A 19,186-nucleotide genomic window follows, 5' to 3' on the forward strand; every position below is an offset into this window, starting at 1 on the left:
TATTTTTTCAGGAACATTACATAAAAAGCCCTTAAAGTATTAACGAAATCGATATAACTTGAAGAAAATTATTTCTCAAACTAACGATATTATCATTGAATTAAGCTTTGTTTATTCTATATTATCACAGACAAAAAAAAAATTATAACTGCAAAAAATATTTCTTTTTTTACATTACCTGTTTTGTGTGATTTTTATATGTAAGATTCTAATATTTTTCTGGCCTGAATGAATGTGTAATCTTCAGCGTAACATAATCTATATATCTATAAAAGTGAACGGGTCTGTGTCTGTGTGTGTACATTTCCCTACACAATAACTCTGTCAATTTTCAGTCTACAGACTCGAAATTTGATATACAGAGTACTGAGATTTGGGAAAATCTTTGTAGTCCATTTTTGGCCAGAAATTTGGCTGTTAAGGGGTCAAAGTTCAACGATTTAACTTTTGAGAACTCTACTAAACTCCTCCACCAATTTTGGGTTAAAACACTTTAAATTTTAGATATAGGTTCCTTGGACATGGATCTAATTTAATAACTTTATTTGAGCTCAAAGCAATAAATGTTAAGGGGTCATAATAGTGGTTAAAGTTGAAAAAATTGACCTTTTTTTTCTTTCTTTTTTTTTTTTGATCAACATACACTTCCAAACACCCGGGCAATGCCAGGCCGAAATGCTAGTTTTTATATAATCTTGAAAAATTTAAAATATGAAAAAAATTTAAAAGCAGGAACACAGAAAAATAATTAAATTAAAAAAATTATGATAAACCGGCTTTCAAAACTATGTGCTCCTACTAGTTTGCCATCATTAATGGCCGTACCTATTTTACACAATGCATTTTTTTTATTGGTTTATTATATTTTGTGATCATTAAACCTTTATGACGTTGTTGAACTAATCTGTTCAGTCATAAATCTAATATATAAAAAGCACTATGTCTGTCTCCATATTTTCAAACTCTATTTCTTCCGAAACTTAAATTTGCAGAGCATTGCTAGGAGCATGAAATGATTGGATTTTTTATGGGCCATTTTTTATGGGTTTTTAGCCAGTTAAAATAGATTTTAAGGGGTCAAAATTTTAAAAATCTTTATACATTTTGTACATTCATTTTAGTTTATTTTTAATCAGTTCATATGCGTGTCATATTGGTACAGTGGTAACATCACCAGCTTTGAATGCTGCAGTTTTGTTTTCGGTTTTGATTCTAGATGATGGCACCCAAATACTTTTTTTACTTAGGGGAGATGTATTATTTTGTTCAAATAAAAAATGCCTTTACTAAAGTTATGGTTTTTAGTAGTAAAAAAAAAAAAAAATGAATGAATTTAATTTTGTTTTTATGAAAATAAAGCATTATTTTTTTCAGGAACATTACATAAAAAGCCCTTAAAGTATTAACGAAATCGATATAACTTGAAGAAAATTATTTCTCAAACTAACGATATTATCATTGAATTAAGCTTTGTTTATTCTATATTATCACATATAATCATATAACCATGACTATAATAATATCTACAAAATCTGGACAAATTAAAATATCATACTTAAGCGTATTTTACAACTGTAAAAATTGCCCTGCCTCCTGCTAATAAATGAATACAATTGCATAAATAAAGTGAAAATTGATTCAAACACGCCCTGTACGTATTAGTTCAGTATCTGGGCAGATGTCAGATACTTCCAGATTGCAACTGTCCATTGCTTACATTCAATATGCCACCATCTGTCTCAGAGAGTGAAGGATTTCGTTTGTTGTCATAAAAACACTTTTTTCAAGCACTATGGATAATAATCAAGGTAAGTTAATGAAATGCAAAAATTCTCAGTGGTAGTTTGACTATTGAACTTCATAAGTTTTCCAGTCTGAAGACTATCATAGTATCATTACCCTTTAAAATAAAATTAACAAATATTTTTTTAATCATCTACATCATAATTCAGGTCATAAAATTAACAATAAATATTTTTTAATCATCTACATCATAATTCAGGTCATAAAGAGTTACGTGATAAATACTAAAAAGCCACCCATCACTTGTGCATGTATGTATCTAAATAAATAAATAAATGCAATCCAAATAAATCAACAGAAATCAATCAATCCAGAAGATATCTCACTACTGATGCAATTCTCTATCTATATAAAAGCCAAGTATGTCCAAGGATGGAATACTGCTGCTATATCTGGGCAGGAGCTGCTAAAAACAGCCTATCCTGCCTTGACAGAGTACAAAATAGACTTTGTGGCTTAGTGGGGGATGCCCTTTTCTCTACCCTGCAACCTCTCTCCACAGAAGAGACGTTGCGAGCCTATCCTTGTTTTATCGTTATTTCCATGGCAGGTGCTCGTCTGAACTCCAATCTCTGGTCTCCCCTTACCAATCTTTCACGAAAAACACCCGTATAGCTGAATCCACTGTGAAAAATTTCCCCCACTCTTTATCTATGCCTAAATCAAAACGTGGATTCCATGAACAAAGCTTCTTTCTTAGAACTGCACGCCTGTGGAACTCTGTTCCATCTGCCTGCTTCCCACCTGACTACAACTTGGATGTCTTCAAGTCCAACGTTAACAAATTCTTAATGAATCGTCCCCTTAAGTAAACACTTCATCAAATCTCTACACTAACGTAATGTACTTGCAATAACCCTTATCCCCGAGTGGCTTCCGGGCCTTGATAAGTGGTGACCACTGTGTAAAAAAAATATATATATATATATATTTTGAAGTGCTTCTACAGAATTTTAACTAAACCTAAAACAAGTTAGGAATAGGTTAAAAAAAATCACTTTGTTTCAAATTCTGTAGAACATTATCAACATTTTAAAGTGCTTGACAATTTCTTTTCATCCTAACTAAACAGACTTGACACTACTTTTGTTAATTTGAATTCAAAATAAAAGTATGAGGTTCAGTCTGAACTTTGCCTGGTTATGGAAATATGATAAACTAGCAGGACCCGCACACCAGCATTGCCCGGTGAAAGTATGCCCACCCCAACCTGTTTAAAAAAACAAAAACAATTATGTACAGTTGTAAATTTGAGCCATTGCCCATTATAATTGCAGGCACTGGCACCCGTGGCCACAATAACAGTATCGTGGCGATGTACAGTCGCATTCCATATGTATTTAGGTAAATGTGACTACCGAAATACCTTGGTGAACTCACGACTAAAAAACTCATCCGCATCCACCAAACTTAAAAACCAGACCGGAAACTCAAAAACAAAATGAAATTAAAATTATTTATTTATTTTTATATTATTTATTTTTTTTTTGCTGGACTTATTTTTTTTTTTATTTGTTTTAGTTCAAGTACGCATTTACCAGAAAAGATGTATTTCCCTGTTATTTTGTTAGTAAGAACAAAGCCGTTTTTAACAGGGGGGGTGAAAAATAAGAAAAGTCCTTACAAAATAACCCCCCTCAACCTCCCCATGTTAAAAACAGCTTTCAGAATAAACATCCTTTGCAGTTTAGACAACCAGTGCACATTGACCAAAACAGTAATTTGTTCTTACTAAGATAATAACAGAGGAAATACATCTTTTCCAGTAAATGCATACTTGAACGAAAATGAATAAAAATAAGTGCAGCATGCTCCATAGTTGACGTTTATTCCTACATAGAAATATTTCACATCAATTTAAATTTAATGTGTTATGTTATTATTTTATTTATTGTTTTAGTGTCATGTTGTTTTTTTTAAAAGAAAATGTATGACTTGAGGAGGTTGGTGATCGGAGGAGGGTCGGGTTCATTTTGGACTAAGCAAAACCGGTGACGTTTGACTCTTGCTTATATCTACTGCTGCTGCTGATGGAAGTGCTTGCATATGAATGACTTTTACTAACTATTTAGAGGATTGCTTCCATTGGGGTCAGAGTGCTTAGATGATGGATACTTTCAGTGAATGATATTTATTACCGCTAATAAAAGTACAGACACACAGGTTGGTCTCCAAGCCTCGTGTTCCTTGACTCCTTCTCAGAGCTGAGGGTCGCGATCTTGCAAAATTTCGCAACTGTTGTCCCCAGCCTAACTCTGATCTACCTACTTTCTCTTGGTGTCGGAGAATTTTTGACAAATGTTACTTACCTTCAATGGCCTCTGGTTTTGGGAGACAGATGCAAAAGCGCCTTCTCCTTTGTGATTGTTTTTTTAATATCAATGGTAATCATGTGACCTTGGATCATGTTATAAAATGGCTTATTTTTCACAAGCTTGTGGCCCCCTTTTTCTTTACATTTGGTTTTTACTGTCACGGTAGTTATTCTTTTCTAACAATTTGATTTGTGGCACTGACTAACATTTACAGGACTTTAAGGACTAATATCTTGGTCACAACAAAGGAAATTGGTTGCAAGATATATCCAAATAAAAAAGGTAAGACAATTTTTCTCTTTCTCTCTCTGCCAGTTGCCATTGATGTGTCTACAATAATTCCTTGAATTTAGATTTAAGTCCTTTGACTGTACTTTATATAGCGTCTTATCAAAGATTAGCTACATTTTATTTTGTTTCATTTTCAGTGAATTTTATTCAAGTATGCATGGAAAAAATAAAAGAATTGACAATTTTATTTCATTTTAGTAAGAAAGCTAATGAAACAGTAAATCTTTCAAACTTAAATAATTTTTTTTTTTTTTTTTTTTTTTTTTTTTACATGGGGGTCACCACTTATCAAGGCCCGAAAGCCACTCAGGGATAAAGGTTATTGCGTGTACAGTAATCAATGAGATAGTATTGTAGTAATCATTAGTATTGGGGGTTTTGATAGAATGTCTTACTTAAGGGGGCGGTTTGTCAGGAGTTTATGTTGGACTTGAAGACGTCCAAGTTGTAGTCAGGTGGGAAACAGGCAAGCGGCAGAGAGTTCCACTGGCATGCACTTCTAAGAAAGAAGCTTTGCTCATGGAATCTACGTTTGGATTTAGGCACAGATAAAGAGTGGGGAAAATTATTGACAGTAGTTTCAGCCAGAAGGGTATTTCTCATGAAAGATTGGCGAGGAGGGATGAGGGATTGGAGCCCAGACGAGCACCTGTCATGGAAATAACGATAAAACAAAGACAGGCTCACAACGTCTCTTCTGTGGGAGAGAGGTTGCAGGGAAGAGAAAAGGGAATCCCCCACTAAACCACAAAGTCTATTTTGTACTCTGTCAATGTAGGATAGGCTGTTTTTAGCAACTCTTGCTCAGATGTGGCAGCAGTATTCCATCCTTGGACGTACTTAGCTTTTATACAGAGAATTGCATTAGTAGTGAGATATAATAACGGTAAAATTTTACATTAAGGCCCATCTAACGTTCGTATTGTAGCGACTCGCTATAAATATTAAGTGATTGTACAAGCAACATTTTGGTTCTGCGTATATCCATGGTTTACATGCACACAATTTTCGTGATTGTAAAAACTTGTAGCAGCCAACAGCCGCTACTAACAAGCAGAGCTATATCTCACAACTTTGAGATTTGAAATTCATTTCCTCCTGGCTTGTCCAATCACAAGCCAGCTCTCTATCACGTGATAGAGTATATAAAAGGCAAAGCCTGAAACCATTAACCCATTTTCTAGCTGGTCTGCCCAACAGCAAACATCACCAGGGGTCTTTGGCTCCCAGGCCTAATGTGAGTACAAAACAAGCTTCTCTTCAAACTACTACTTGCTTCCACGTGCCGTCCCCTGAAACATTCTTTGTCATGCTAAAGAACTGTCCTCATTGATACGACTCATACACACTCATGACAACACACTGAAGTCTTTGCCTTTTCTTTCTTGTAACCGGTTTCCTTTGTACCACCGGCTACTAGCTATAAATGCGTGCACGCACCTAAATTTTCCACATGGAAGTACCAAAGCAGAGAGAATTAATGTTTACCCTTCGATTTCATTTAGCCTCAGTCAGAGCAAGATTTCTCTCTCTTTACTTTGCTTTACACATGTAATTCAAAACCTATCAGATTAAATACAAATATACATAGAGTCATAGCGACCATACAAGATGTTACAAACATTAACTTTATTGCCAAAATATTCCTTTCCTGAACATTTTAGCTTTATCACTTTCATGACTCTCGTGCTTAACCAGCACACGCACAAATAAAAATACATCAACACAATATCATTCACCTTTCTTATATTGTTAAATAAAAAATCATGTTGAACTTTTACAATTCGCCTTTGTCTTAATGCCAGTTCTGACAACCTTTTATTTTCATATTTTTGTTGGGGATTGGGAAACATTTACCTATGCTCACATCACGACCATGATACAAGGCATCGGTGAATGTCATGCATGCACCCCATAAAGTGATGACACCGCTGTTCAAAAGTCCCCCACAGTATAGAACCAAAATATTTTTTTTTTGTAAATTTCAGTGTGCTAAAAACGAATCTGCAAACCGTTTCCGTTGCAAAAAAAAAAAAAAATAAAATAAATAAATAAATAAAAATAGTTTTCATGATATGATATGAAGAAATTATTTTTTTAAAAAGTGGGTGATCACTTTTCCATCCAAATTCGATTTAAAATGAGTACCCACTTTCTGACCACCTGAAAGCGGGGGCATTTTTTTGCGTTTATTGACTAAAAGGTTTTTTTGTTAATGCTTGATTTCTTTTTCTGTTTTCATCTTTCAATAAAGACACGACGAAATTAAAAAATAAAGAAAAATCGGTATTATTTTACTTTAAGGCCCGTCTCACGTTCGTATAAAAAAAAAATGTTTTTGTAGATTTTGGTGTGCTTTAAAAGAATATAATAACCGTTTCCGTCGCAAATTTACTGTTTGCATGGTATTAACCCCTGAACTCTGGGACTATTTTCCATTTAACAGCCTAGCCGTTTACGCTACGCGTAGCAGTGTCAGAAATTTCGTGAAAATAGTGAATAATTCCACCCCATCTTTCCAAGCTTATAACTCCTCGAAAAATGTAATTCAAGCCCTAATTTTTTTTTTTCAATTAAAGGAGCAAGGACCAAAGTTTTATTAAAAAAAAAGAAAAAAAAAACAATGTGTTTTTTTTTTAAAAAAAAGGTTTTAAACTTCGGACTTTACAGGTAAATTTCTAAAAAAGGGATTTTTTTTTTGTTTTAAATTTAAATATATTATTTATTGACCTTTTCTCTTCAATTTGTGATATATAAAACTATTTGAAACTATTTGACATAAATTAATTATTTACTTTTTAATAGACATTTCAAAATGAGAGGCGTGAATTATTCGACCCCCTGTCTTTCCAAGCTTATAACTCCTCGAAAAATGTAATTCAAGCCCTAATTTTTTTTTCAATTAAAGGGCAAGGACCAAGGTTTCATTAAAAAAAAAAAGACAAAAAAAAAACAATGTGTTCTTCTTATAAAATAAGGTTTTAAACTTCGGACTTTACAGGTAAATTTCTAAAAAATGGATTTTTTTTTTTTGTTTTAAATTTGAATATATTATTTATTGACCTTTTCTCTTCAATTTGTGATATATAAAACTATTTGACATAAATTAATTATTTACTTTTTAAGAGAAAGTTGAAAATGGGTGACACTTGGGGGGGGGCGTGAATTTAAAAAAAAACGTTTGTCTAAAATATTATATTCGGTTTATTGGAAAGAACATAAAATTTCACATTGACCCTGAAAATATCGTAAAAATAGAATCAATAGAAAAATTTTGATAGATTTTTAAAGTTTAAAAATTGAAAAATATTGAGTTCGGAAAATTCATTACTGTTTAAAAAAAAAAAAAATTTCTATTACTTTTAAAACAACTGTAATAGTTTATTTTGGAAGTATAATCCATAAAGAAAATAAATAACCCACTTTTAACAGAGAAATTACGAGATTTTTATATTGTATTCGCAGTTTCGTGTTAGGGGTGTCAAAAATTCCTACAAAAATTCTGATACGGGTGGGGGTGAGGTGAGCATAAACAAAGGCTGTTAAATGTGCAATCGCGTACCAAACTGCTTTGTCATAGTGTAGTATTGGCGAAAAATTAAAATTAGATGAAAAATAAGTAGTTTTCCAAATATTAAGCCATGTAATTCCATATGTTATCAGTGGTGGCCATTTCTGTACGCGCGTACAGAAATGGCCACCACTGATAACATATGGAATTAACAATTTTATTTTATTAAGAATGCTAACGAAATAGTATTTCGTTATTTTCTGGTAAATGCCTGCCTGGGCTAAAATAAATGAAAGAATACGTGCAGTTGCAGCATAAAAAAAAAAAAAAAATAAATAAATAATAAATAAGTTTCGTATCATTTCATTTTTTAGTTTCTGGTCCGGTATTTAAGTTTGGATGATGCGGACGTCTACTTTATAACGTCTAAGAAAAATGCAATTTTACCCAATTTTCCGTAAAAATTACTATTAACTATGAATTAATTTCTACTCGATGATTTTTCGTAATATTCGGATATATTACTATTTTCTGCATGACAAAAAAGTACGTAATATTGTTTTTGTTTAAAACGACATATTTTTAAAAAAATAGATCTGTCGACTGCATATCTTAAACACTGAAAAAAGAAACTTTAAAAACAAACCAAAAAATACACGATTGAAAAGAATTCTTTAAAATTACAATTTTGTTCATATACAAAGTTGATTCATTTCAATATAAAAACGAAACAGAAACAATGGTTTGGTCGCGCCCCTGTAGTAAAGAAGAACTAAAAAAAAAATCAATCAAATTCAAGTAATACTTACTTTTTGTTTGGCAATCTACTTTCAACAAAAGAAATGATGGGTGGAGGCGTAATGGAAAAAGAAAGAAACGTCCCTGTGGGAGTAAAAACCGGTGTAATGTGAAAATCCCACATCGTCTTAAAAATGTTCCGCCATTAGACTACGACGAGATTGGGTTGCATGTTTATATATATATATATATATATATATATATATATATATATATATATATATATATATATATATATATATATATATATATATATTATTAATAATTAAGGCTGGGACAATAGTATATTCTTTTCATTGTTTTGACTCTCGAGTGTGTATCCGTTGATGATGGTGTGTGTGGTGTGGTTTTCGCGGTTTATTAATTGTGTCTGTCTAACTGTGTCGGATATATACTCGAGAGTCAAAACAATGAAAAGAATATGCTGTTGTCATAGCCCTAGTAATAATCGAAAAGTTTTGATCGATTTTTCATTTTCAGAAAATATATATTACAAAAAATGGTGGTGTCTTAAATTAACGTCGCTAAGAATTTTTCACCTTTAGGAAGGGCAGATAACTCTGTCCTAAATTAACGTCGCTAAGAATTATTCAATTTTAGGAACGGTTCAAATTCCAGCAACTCGTTATTTTAAACCAAGTAAAGTATTTTAATTTATGGTTTTCCCTTTTCTTTTCGTTTAAAATATAAGGCCCTTAGAAGGAAACAGAAACGTGAGGAAGAAAATGGGATATAAGTGATGTTGTTACACAAGTAGTAAGAATCCCACTTGATTGTATAGTGAAATTGACGTTTACTATAAACTATTGATATAATTTAAAAATTGAAATTATTATAAAATAACGTAATTACTAAGTATTTAATAATTATTATTATAAAAAATAATTATTGTAGAAGAAGTTTTTAAAACTTGTCATAATTTAAGTGACACAATTTGATTGAATGAACCATGTTACTTTATTATAAATTAACAAAAAAAAAAAAAAAAAAAAAAAAAAAATTAATTAGATCTCTAAAAAATCGAAAAGGCAAGAAAGTCCACAACAAATTGCTGATCAGGTGTGGCAGAAAAGGAAATCGACTCGGATATTTCCGCGTACATTATTCGGTATTATTATACAAACACCGTGACAGCGTTAGGGTTAGGATTAGGGTTAGGGTTAGGGTTTAGGTTTAGGGTTAGGGGTTAGGGTTAGGGTTAGGGGTAGGGTTAATTCGCTGTCACGGTGTTTGTATAGTTTTACCCATTATTCTGTATCAGAAAACAATATCAGTTCTCATTAGCTTTAATTTCAATATCGTTTCTTTTTCATATTTAATTATCTTTATTTGTTTGTCATTTTATTTATAAAATTACGCGGGAGTGCACTCACTGATTCAAAAAAAAAAAAAAAAATCTAAACTGCTAAAAATCATTTTTAAAAAAAAAGTCCTGTATTTAATAAAAATCATTTAATAAAAAAGAATATTGTTTTCTAATATTGTCAATTTCAATATTTCATTTTATTTATAAAATGACGTCAATTTGACTATCCAATCAAGTTGAATTCTTACTACCGGTGTAACATGACTTATGTCCCATCTTCTTCCTCACATTTCTGTTTCCTTAAACTGCAAGAGGGCCAAGAACTTCATTAAAAAAAATACTAAACTTTTCAGTATTCATTATTACTATTACTGACAAATTTTTTTCTACCAAAACAATCATTAGCAATCTTTGTTTGTTTTTTATTCTTTTTAATAATTTCAAACTTATATAATTTATTGCACAATAAAAATAATTAAATTAAAACAAAAAATCATTTTATTTCAAATTATTTAATCAAGTAAAAATTCAATTTTTTTTACTTAAATTTAAAAAGTTATTTCAGCAAATTACCTAAATTAATAGTATCTTAAAACTGAATTTAATCCGAAAATACTAGGGGGGGGGGCTTTTAAATTTAGTAATCAAGTAAAAAAATGGCATTTCGAAATAAGAAAAATGATGTTTGGACGGACATACACAAATGAGACCCCTCTAGCGAAATACGCATTGGCTCCGTCTCCGATGTTGTACGCAGTTCATTTGAGGGAGCGACTAGTTTTTTGTTTTTTTTTTAAATTATTTATTTATTATGGCTTGAACTTTGCGCTTGTTCGGATTATTTTATTTATTTATTTATGTATATATATATATATATATATATATATATATATATATATATATATATATATATATATATATATATATATATATATATATTTGTATTCTTTTAGTTTACCGACCCCTCGGCATTCACCTTTAATTTGTCGACTTTTAAAGGTTTTCGGGTACGTTGAGAATGAATATCGCATTCACTTTTTGCGCAAACAAGTAGTTATCCAAATTTGAAGACATTCAGTATCCAACGTAATCACTATCGTTTTCACTGGCGGACATCTTGTTTTCGATTTTCCAATTTAGGAAAAAAAAAACGCGAACAAAGAGCCAAACAGAGCCAGAATGGCAACAAATATGGTCCCCCAATACATTTTTCGGCTTCACCCCCCCCTGGATATTTTCCCGCTTCTCGATATCGAAACGGACAATCTTTCTTTAACTTTCTTCATTGCAATCATTTTTGCCCTTTCTTCATTACATTCATTTTTTTTTTTTTCAATTAATTTCATCTATTTTCTGGAAACATGAGTCGCATGGATTGTGACAGTTGCCAAAATATGTATTTCGTTGGGGAGTTTCTTCAACAGTAAGAAAAAAGACGAAATTTTCTGCGACTGCATGGGGTCTTACCTACAAGTGTCACCTGCCCCAATTGTAAAGAAACGTGCTTTTATAGGGAGGAAGAATGCAGCTGGCGATGCACTGCAGGACTTACTCTGTGGAGCCGAAAAGAAAAAAAAAGTACCTGTCAAGATATCTGTTCATTCGAAGTGAAACAGACAAATCTTTTCTTCTACACAAATTTTTAATTGAACTGGCCAAGCTTTATGGAGATAAGTCAAGGCATTAACTATTTCTTTATTTAATCTTTTCTTGTTTTTTCTCACCCGATTCTCTTTGACACAGTAAGTTTGGGAAAAAGAGTTAAAAATAAAACACTAGAAAAAATACTGTTATAAACCCACCGATTATATGTCAAATATACGCTCGATTAAAAAAAAAAGGGCGAGATATATACAAAGAAAATGAAAGAAAACCTGACGTGTGGCAAAGTTGACCTTTTCTGCCGTTTTTTGGGGTATTGGAAAACAAGATGGCCGCCAGTAAATTGATAGTGATTACGTTGGATACTGAATGCCTTCATAAAGGGATAACTACTTGTTTGCGCAAAAAATAAATGCGATATTCGTTTGCAGCAACACTTTTAATAGTCAAAAAATTAAAGGGAAATGCCGAGGGGTCATAAAATTAAAAATTTACCTTTTTTTATGGATATTTATTTTGGGTACTTGTACAGTTTAATCAAGACATTAAAAAATGAAAACATCGAAAAAGGTTATATTGTACGTATCCGTTTTGGACTGAAGATCTCCGAAAAAAATTTTATTTAATTTGATCGAGTAGTTTTTTTTTTTTACAGCGAAAAAACACGTTCTTATGAAAGCGCGTTATAGTCAGCCATTGTGAAATTTGCTGAACAAACCACGGGGAGATAACTCCATGTTAAGCGCCAACACTCCCTCCCCATCTTTAATACTAGCTTTTCTTCCTAAAAATCGAACCTTTTGCTCAGTATCATAACAAATTTTTTTTCGCTATAAAACAAAAACAACTTGATGAAATAAGGTGAAATTTTTTTTCGGAGAACTTTGTTCCATAACGGATATGTGCAATATAACCTTTTTTTCGATATTTTAATTTTTTTATGTCTTGACTAAACTGTACAAGTGCCTTATTTTGGCTTAAACTTTGCGCTTTGCAGATTATTTTGTTATATGATTTTTTTTTGCTTCATTTATTTTGGATGGTCTCATGTTGATGAGGCCATGACAAAAGTGAAAAAATATTAGATTATTTGGAAACATTTTTAGAGCAAGTGCATGAAAAATATGGTAATTAATAAAAATCCCCAATAAGCTTTGGGGGGAAAAAAAAAAACATGTTTTAAACATTAAAATTTTTATTTTTTTATTTTTGAATAAAAAATAATTATTAAAACAAAAACAGTAGTGTTCTCGTTGATTAGTTTGTTTTTTTTTTATTCAAGAAAATAAAAAGGTACTCATGCAATTGATCCGTGCTGAAATAATGACATTATTATTTAGAAAGCAATTCTTAACATGGGGACAGGAGGGTTTTGTGTACATATTCTGTACTTTCACCTAACAATTTAATAAAAGCAAATATCATGAAACTTTAATTAAACTTGAAAATACTATTTAAAAAATAGCGCAGATCAATAAGTGCACTAGCACTAAATAACATTTCACTGTGTTTCGATATGAGAAAAAACACCAACAACATTATGTCAGAGGTAGGTACATGCTAAAGCTTTTTGTTTAATTTTGTTTATTACTACAAGTGCTAATCTGGACTTGCACCAATTTTCCTGTTAATAATTACTTATAACTATAATCTTCGGCCAAAAAAAAAATATCCAACCAAAACGTAAAAGAAATCATATAATCTCTATATATATATATATATATATATATATATATATATATATATATATATATATAAAAGCGAAAATGTGTGTATGTATGTTCACTTTTTGTGTATGTCCAAGAAAGGCTTTTTTCCGAGAAGCGGTCGGTCGGCTCACAACTTCTTAAACTTTTTATATCACATATAAATCATAATATCTACGAGTTAACAATGGAGGTCGCCTGTCTATTTAATTTGCTCAACTTTTGAAAGATAAATATTCAACATTTTTCGCTCGCCGCATCTGGATTAGGCTTTTTCATATAATAAAAGCAACACTAATTCTGGCGGTATTTTTCCAGTCGCGATCGCCAGATATGTCCGAAAGCAATCAGATTTGATCAATGTGGAAATATTTTCCTTATATCAAACAATTGCTATTCAATTTAGATAATCCCCTTTTTATGGAGAGCTGGTTCCCAACATCTTGGGAAAATAAAAATAGAAAAGCGTTCCCGCAGTAAATGAAATACTACCCTGTAGTCAAAGTTGACCTCATTAAGTCATTAAAACATGCACCTGCCAATTCTAAATAGTTAAATAAATTCAAACGTGTTTCTGTTAGTATTTCGCGGTGGCTCAATGGAAAGTCATACATTTTTTTTTTCACACTTTAATTTCCAACTTTGCCTCAAGGGTTCGGGTTCGATCCTCATACTTACCTACCAAACTTTTTTTTTTATTTTAACAACCCCCCCCCTCAGAGTTTAGTTTTGATTTACCCAAAACCACACACACCTCCAAACACCCGGGCAATGCCGGGTACCCCCCGCTAATAACAAAATAATCTGTAAGGTGCAAAGTTCAAGCCAAAATAGATTAAAAACTAAGCTACACATGCCAAAATTCTTTCCTTTTCAGAATAATAATTGCTCCCTCAAATGAACTGCGTACAACATCAGAGCCAATGCGTATTTCGTTAGAGGGGCCTCATTCATGTACATCAGCCAATGTTTGTTTTAATTTAATTATTTTTATTGTGCAGTAAGTTTTATCAGTTTGAAATTTGTTAAACATTTGTTGGGTAGGCATCACTGGAATACTTTTTATGTGTTGTCGGTTTCTTCGCAGCACATGCTGTTGACATTCTCCAGGAGATAGGAGCGGTGACCATCTGCCTGGGATACTACAGTTGCTGGGTCCCAGCTTCCAGACACAGGATTCTGTACCCTTACCGGTTGGCCACGTTATAGGGATAGTAGATCTTCCTTGAGTGCATGTCGGTCAAAATACCTCTTTTGGTTCTGCTGGCGTTGTTGGAATGCACTGTATATCTGATCCTGATCATGGTTGTTGTTTCTGATTTTTGTGATCAGTGGAGATTGGATTCATCTACCCATGAGTAGTTGTGCAGGGCTTGGTATGACACTTGAAATTGGGGTGCAGCGCCAGTGCAGCAGTGTGATCTCAGGAGTTGTCCCCGACTGTTTGGCTTTCTTGAGAATGGTCTTGATAGTCCTTATTTGACGTTCTATGAAGCCATTCCCTTATGGTCTCCGAGGTGATGTGGTCTCATGATGGAAATCCCATTCTTTGGCGAATTCGCAGTAGAGATGACTTGAAAAGTGTGGTCCGTTATCGCTGACTATCTTTGATGGTATGCCAAACTGAGAATATTTGGTGTGATGTTCACTATGACACTGCTTGGTGAATGATCAGGTAGGCGTTTGACTATAGGATACTTTGAGTAATAGTCAGCTATGATCAACCATTGATTTTCATGGAGATCAAACAGGTCTGTGCCAACTATGTCCCATGGTTTTGTTAGAATGTCATGTTGCATAAGTGGCTCTTGCATTTGGGAGGGTTGATGCTGTTGACAGATACTGCATGACTTTGTGAACTTTTTAAGTCATGCTTATGTTTACCCAATAAACAGTGTCCTTGGCAAGGAGTTTTATTTTCTCCTGTCCTAAATAAGCAGCATGAAGTTGTTCTAATATGTCTTTTTGAAGTGTCTGGGGATGACAATTTGTTGTCCTTTGAGGATAAGACTATCATCAATTGAGAGTTGATTTCTTAGACCCCAGAACAATCTGATGCCAGTGGGCAGCTGCTTAATTGTCTCTGGCCATCCTGTGATGATGGTCTCTCTCAGCTGGTTAAGCAGAGGATCTGCTGTTGTACACGGTCTCAGCTGTTTCATGCAATCAGTGGAAAAACAAACTGTATCAACCCGGACATCAAGCTCGATAGGGTCCATATTACAAGGTGGTGGTAAGCACGATAGTCCATCAGCCAAGATGTTGTCATGTTTGGTGACATAAGTGAGAGAGCTTACCCAGTTTGTGGGTTCATTGATGCGGCGAATGACTCCTTGCGATTCCATCTTGTCAAGTTCCAATTTGATTTTTCCGTGCATGGCTATAGGTGTCCTTCTCGGTGGGTCTATGTAGCATGGTACATTGGGGTTGACAACAAGCTTTTGAGTGTTCCGAAATTCACCAATACGGTAAAATCTGTCAGGGTTGAGATGCATTAGGTCAACTACACTATTGATGGTTTGGTGCTGGGCTGAGATGGCACAGTTCATTGTCACTACCCTAAGAGCTACTGATGTTGGCATACCAAATATGGCTGCTCCTGGTACATCAACCACATAGAATTGGGTATCCAGCCATGGGGAGTTTTTATACTTGCACCTAATAGTTATCCTGGTATTGTTGTAGCTGTTAGTGTTGAGGTGAGTGATCCAGGCGTTGGGTTTCCAGCTTTGTTTATACTGCTAGAGTCCATGTTGTGGAATATGCGGATAGGCAATGTATTTGCTTGTGCCCCTGTATCTACCTTCAGGTTGAAGGTATGAGTGCCTGAGTGGTCCTTAAGCTTGATGCTTAGACTGACAAATGCCTCATTTCGAGGATCTTTCATGTTTGCTGATTCTCCACTGTTAGTTGTGATGAAGCTAAAGGTGAGGTTCTCTATTGCTGTGTCTATGTCAGTCATGGCTTGGTCATCATGTTCGGTAACACTGTTTATTTTCCTGCCAAACTCCCATTGTTGGTTATGACTGTTATGCCAGGGTCTTCCTTATTGTCTCTTGGTTTTGTGCTTCCCTGAAATGCAAACTGTAACCCAGTGGCCTGTTTTGCCACATGTGTGGCATATGTCATTTTTGGCAGGGCAGTGTTCTTTGCCAAAACGGTGACTGCGTCCACAATTTTTGCAAGTTTGTCCATTTGGTGTGTACCACGGTTTATTGCAGCTATCTGTGGTGATCCCTGTAACTGGTGGAACTGGTTGACATAAACTGCTGATGCCTTGTGTGAACAGGCTAATCTAACAGCTTCCTCGATTCTGTAACCCTTCGGTTTGTTTAATAGTTCCTTTTGCAGTTTGGGTATGGGTGTGCTGGCAATTAGTAACTCGACGAGGCGTTCGTTTAAATCATTAGCACTGAAACCACATTTCTTTGCCAACAGTCGACATCTGTTGATGAAGATGTCTGTTGTTTCATTTGGTTTCTGCTGGTACTTTCCAAGTTCCAGTCTACTAATGCGGTGATTTGTTGCCGGTTCTAGCTGCTCCAAAAATGCAATGAATATCATTTGTGGATCCTTGCGATCATTATCCAACATCAACCAACTGTTACACCGGCGTAAACCTTCTTTGCTGATCGTGAAAAGAATTAGAGGGACTTTATCCTCATGTTTTGTCGCTTTGACCGTGAAATAAAGTTCCATTTGTTGTTGAAATAGTTTGAACGATTCGGCAATACATGTCAAACCCCATTCAAAAGTAGTGACTTGCAACAAAACTGTGGCCATTATGATATGAAAGCGTGAAAAAAGTACAGATAATTTGTGTGGCATGGGAGGTTAGGAAAAAAAAGAAATTAAAATGTCCGAACGCGCGGTAATTCGTTCAGCATGCAAGAGAAGAGGAAAAAAAGAAATCTTTTTTTGTTTGTTTTTACTCACTGTTTTACCCTTTCTTTTACCCCCTTTTTTTTTGTCTGTGACGTTATAATATTATGTGTTGTATAATAATACCGCTTGCCATCATGTCATGCTGTATTGTGCATGGATGCATAACAATGAGACTTGGAACACGTGTGTCTGGTTGGTAAGAAAAGAACTGAATAATGGTGTCCTGCTTTATTAATAGATTGCTATGTGCATGCGTGAGTGCATACAAAAGTAAGATCAAGAAACCGGGACGAAAGGGTCTATATAAAAGTTACTGAAACAAAAGAGCAGCGATATTATTACAATTACAGTGTAAGACAGAAAAAAAATCACATTTCATAAAGACAAATCAGAAAAAATGAAGGTAAATAAAAAATGTAAGATGTGAATTTATATAAAATCTCTAACATTTTCTGATGTGTTAGAAATATTATAACAAAGTGTTCAGACATAGATGTGTTTTTCTTCAGTGGAAACGTTCAATAATGAAGAATGAATGAAGTGAGGTTTCTGTGAGAATAGCACAAGACTTGAAATTACTGATTTTTTTGACAAGAGTGCTGCACAAATGTTTAAAGTCCATGTGGCTATTTTTTAGAGAAACAGTACATCTTTTATATAAAAGGCAAAATATGTGTGTGTGTGTATGTTTATATGTCTCACAAAAACTTTCAACGCTATTGTGGGGACGATAGAGAACAAATATAAATGCTGTGGTGTGAGCAACTGCAACCTGGAAGCACATATAGGGTAAATTAGGGTCCTCTCTGGAGATGTCTCTACCACATGGAAAACCATCTTTGATGTAGGCACATATTCCATGCCCATGGTGATCTTGAGGGTTAGATTTGGATGTTGTTAGAGTATCCTTTAATTACAAAATCATCTAGGGAAATAGTCTGTCCAATGCCAGTTTCGCTTAGGAATAATAGGTTTGGTTTAGCCTCATGTAATTGGGATTCAACCTCTGGAAGGTTGGAACGTAGATCCCTGAAGATGGAGAAGGAGATATGGTAGTGGGAAGTTGGAATTCTAGGTTTAATCATGTATTTTTTCTGGAGACTCTTCAGGATGGAGTTTTGGGATTTGTGGAACAGGTCGACAGACTTGGTTAGAGAGGGAAACTAAGAGAGAAAAAGAAACATTTTTTTTGTAGCACATGAAAAAGTAAAGCCGTAACAATTACCCACTAATATGATATTAAGAAGCTCCACCAGAAACTACTGCATGGTCCAGAATCCATTCACCAAATGGCAATACAGCAGCCCCAGTACTTTGTACCTGCTGATAGGGCAACATCCTTAGTGGTTAATCCAAGGTTTGGGTTTCTGACTATCAGGCAGATAACGTCAGCCCAGATAAAATGTTTACCTCCAGCACCCTTACTAGTGACATGGCCACAAGGACAGAGACAAAAACAGAAAATTTCCGGCATCTCAAGCTACTACGACCTAGAATACAGCTTTTTCTTCTCCCTTTTTCAGAAAAATCACCCATAAATGAGGACTGAGGGACACAAATTAGAAGAAGCGAGAGTAACGGGAGTCGCCAATAACGCATCCATAATGCTTTGTCTACTTTCCATTTAAAAAAAAAAAAATCTATATATCTATAAAAGTGAAAATGTCTGTCTGTGTGTGTGTGTACATTTCCCTACACAATAACTCTGTAAATTTTCGGTCCAGAGGCTTGAGATTTGACATAAGGAGTATTGAGATTTGGGAAAATCTTTTTAATTAGATTTTGGCCAGAAATTTGACTGTGAAGGGGTCAAAGTTCAACGATTTGACCTTTGAAAACTCTACCAAACTCCTCCACCAATTTTGGGTCTAAACACTTGAAAATTTAAATGTAGGTTACTTGAACATGGATTAAACTTTAAAATTTGATTTGAGCCCAAAACAATAAATGTTAAGGAGTCAAAATTGGG

At 33.9% G+C, this 19,186-nt stretch overlaps 1 protein-coding gene across 3 annotated transcripts in view; it reads right to left on the reverse strand.

The window, feature by feature from the left end:
* Positions 1–19,186, reverse strand: part of LOC145269104 (uncharacterized) — a 156,509-nt gene that overhangs the window by 121,234 nt on the left and 16,089 nt on the right. For 2 of the 3 annotated variants that reach the window (XR_013864955.1, XM_080124694.1), the window contains exon 1: positions 8,730–8,883. The exons of the other annotated variant lie outside the window; for it this stretch is intronic. The gene's annotated coding sequence lies outside the window, so the exon portion shown is untranslated. Of the gene's footprint in view, positions 1–8,729; positions 8,884–19,186 lie in introns of those variants that run through there. 3 annotated transcript variants of the gene reach the window in all.

This window comes from Euprymna scolopes, chromosome 45 (assembly GCF_053919585.1).
Source record: "Euprymna scolopes isolate OS-2025 chromosome 45, ASM5391958v1, whole genome shotgun sequence".
Lineage (NCBI taxonomy): Eukaryota > Metazoa > Mollusca > Cephalopoda > Sepiida > Sepiolidae > Euprymna > Euprymna scolopes.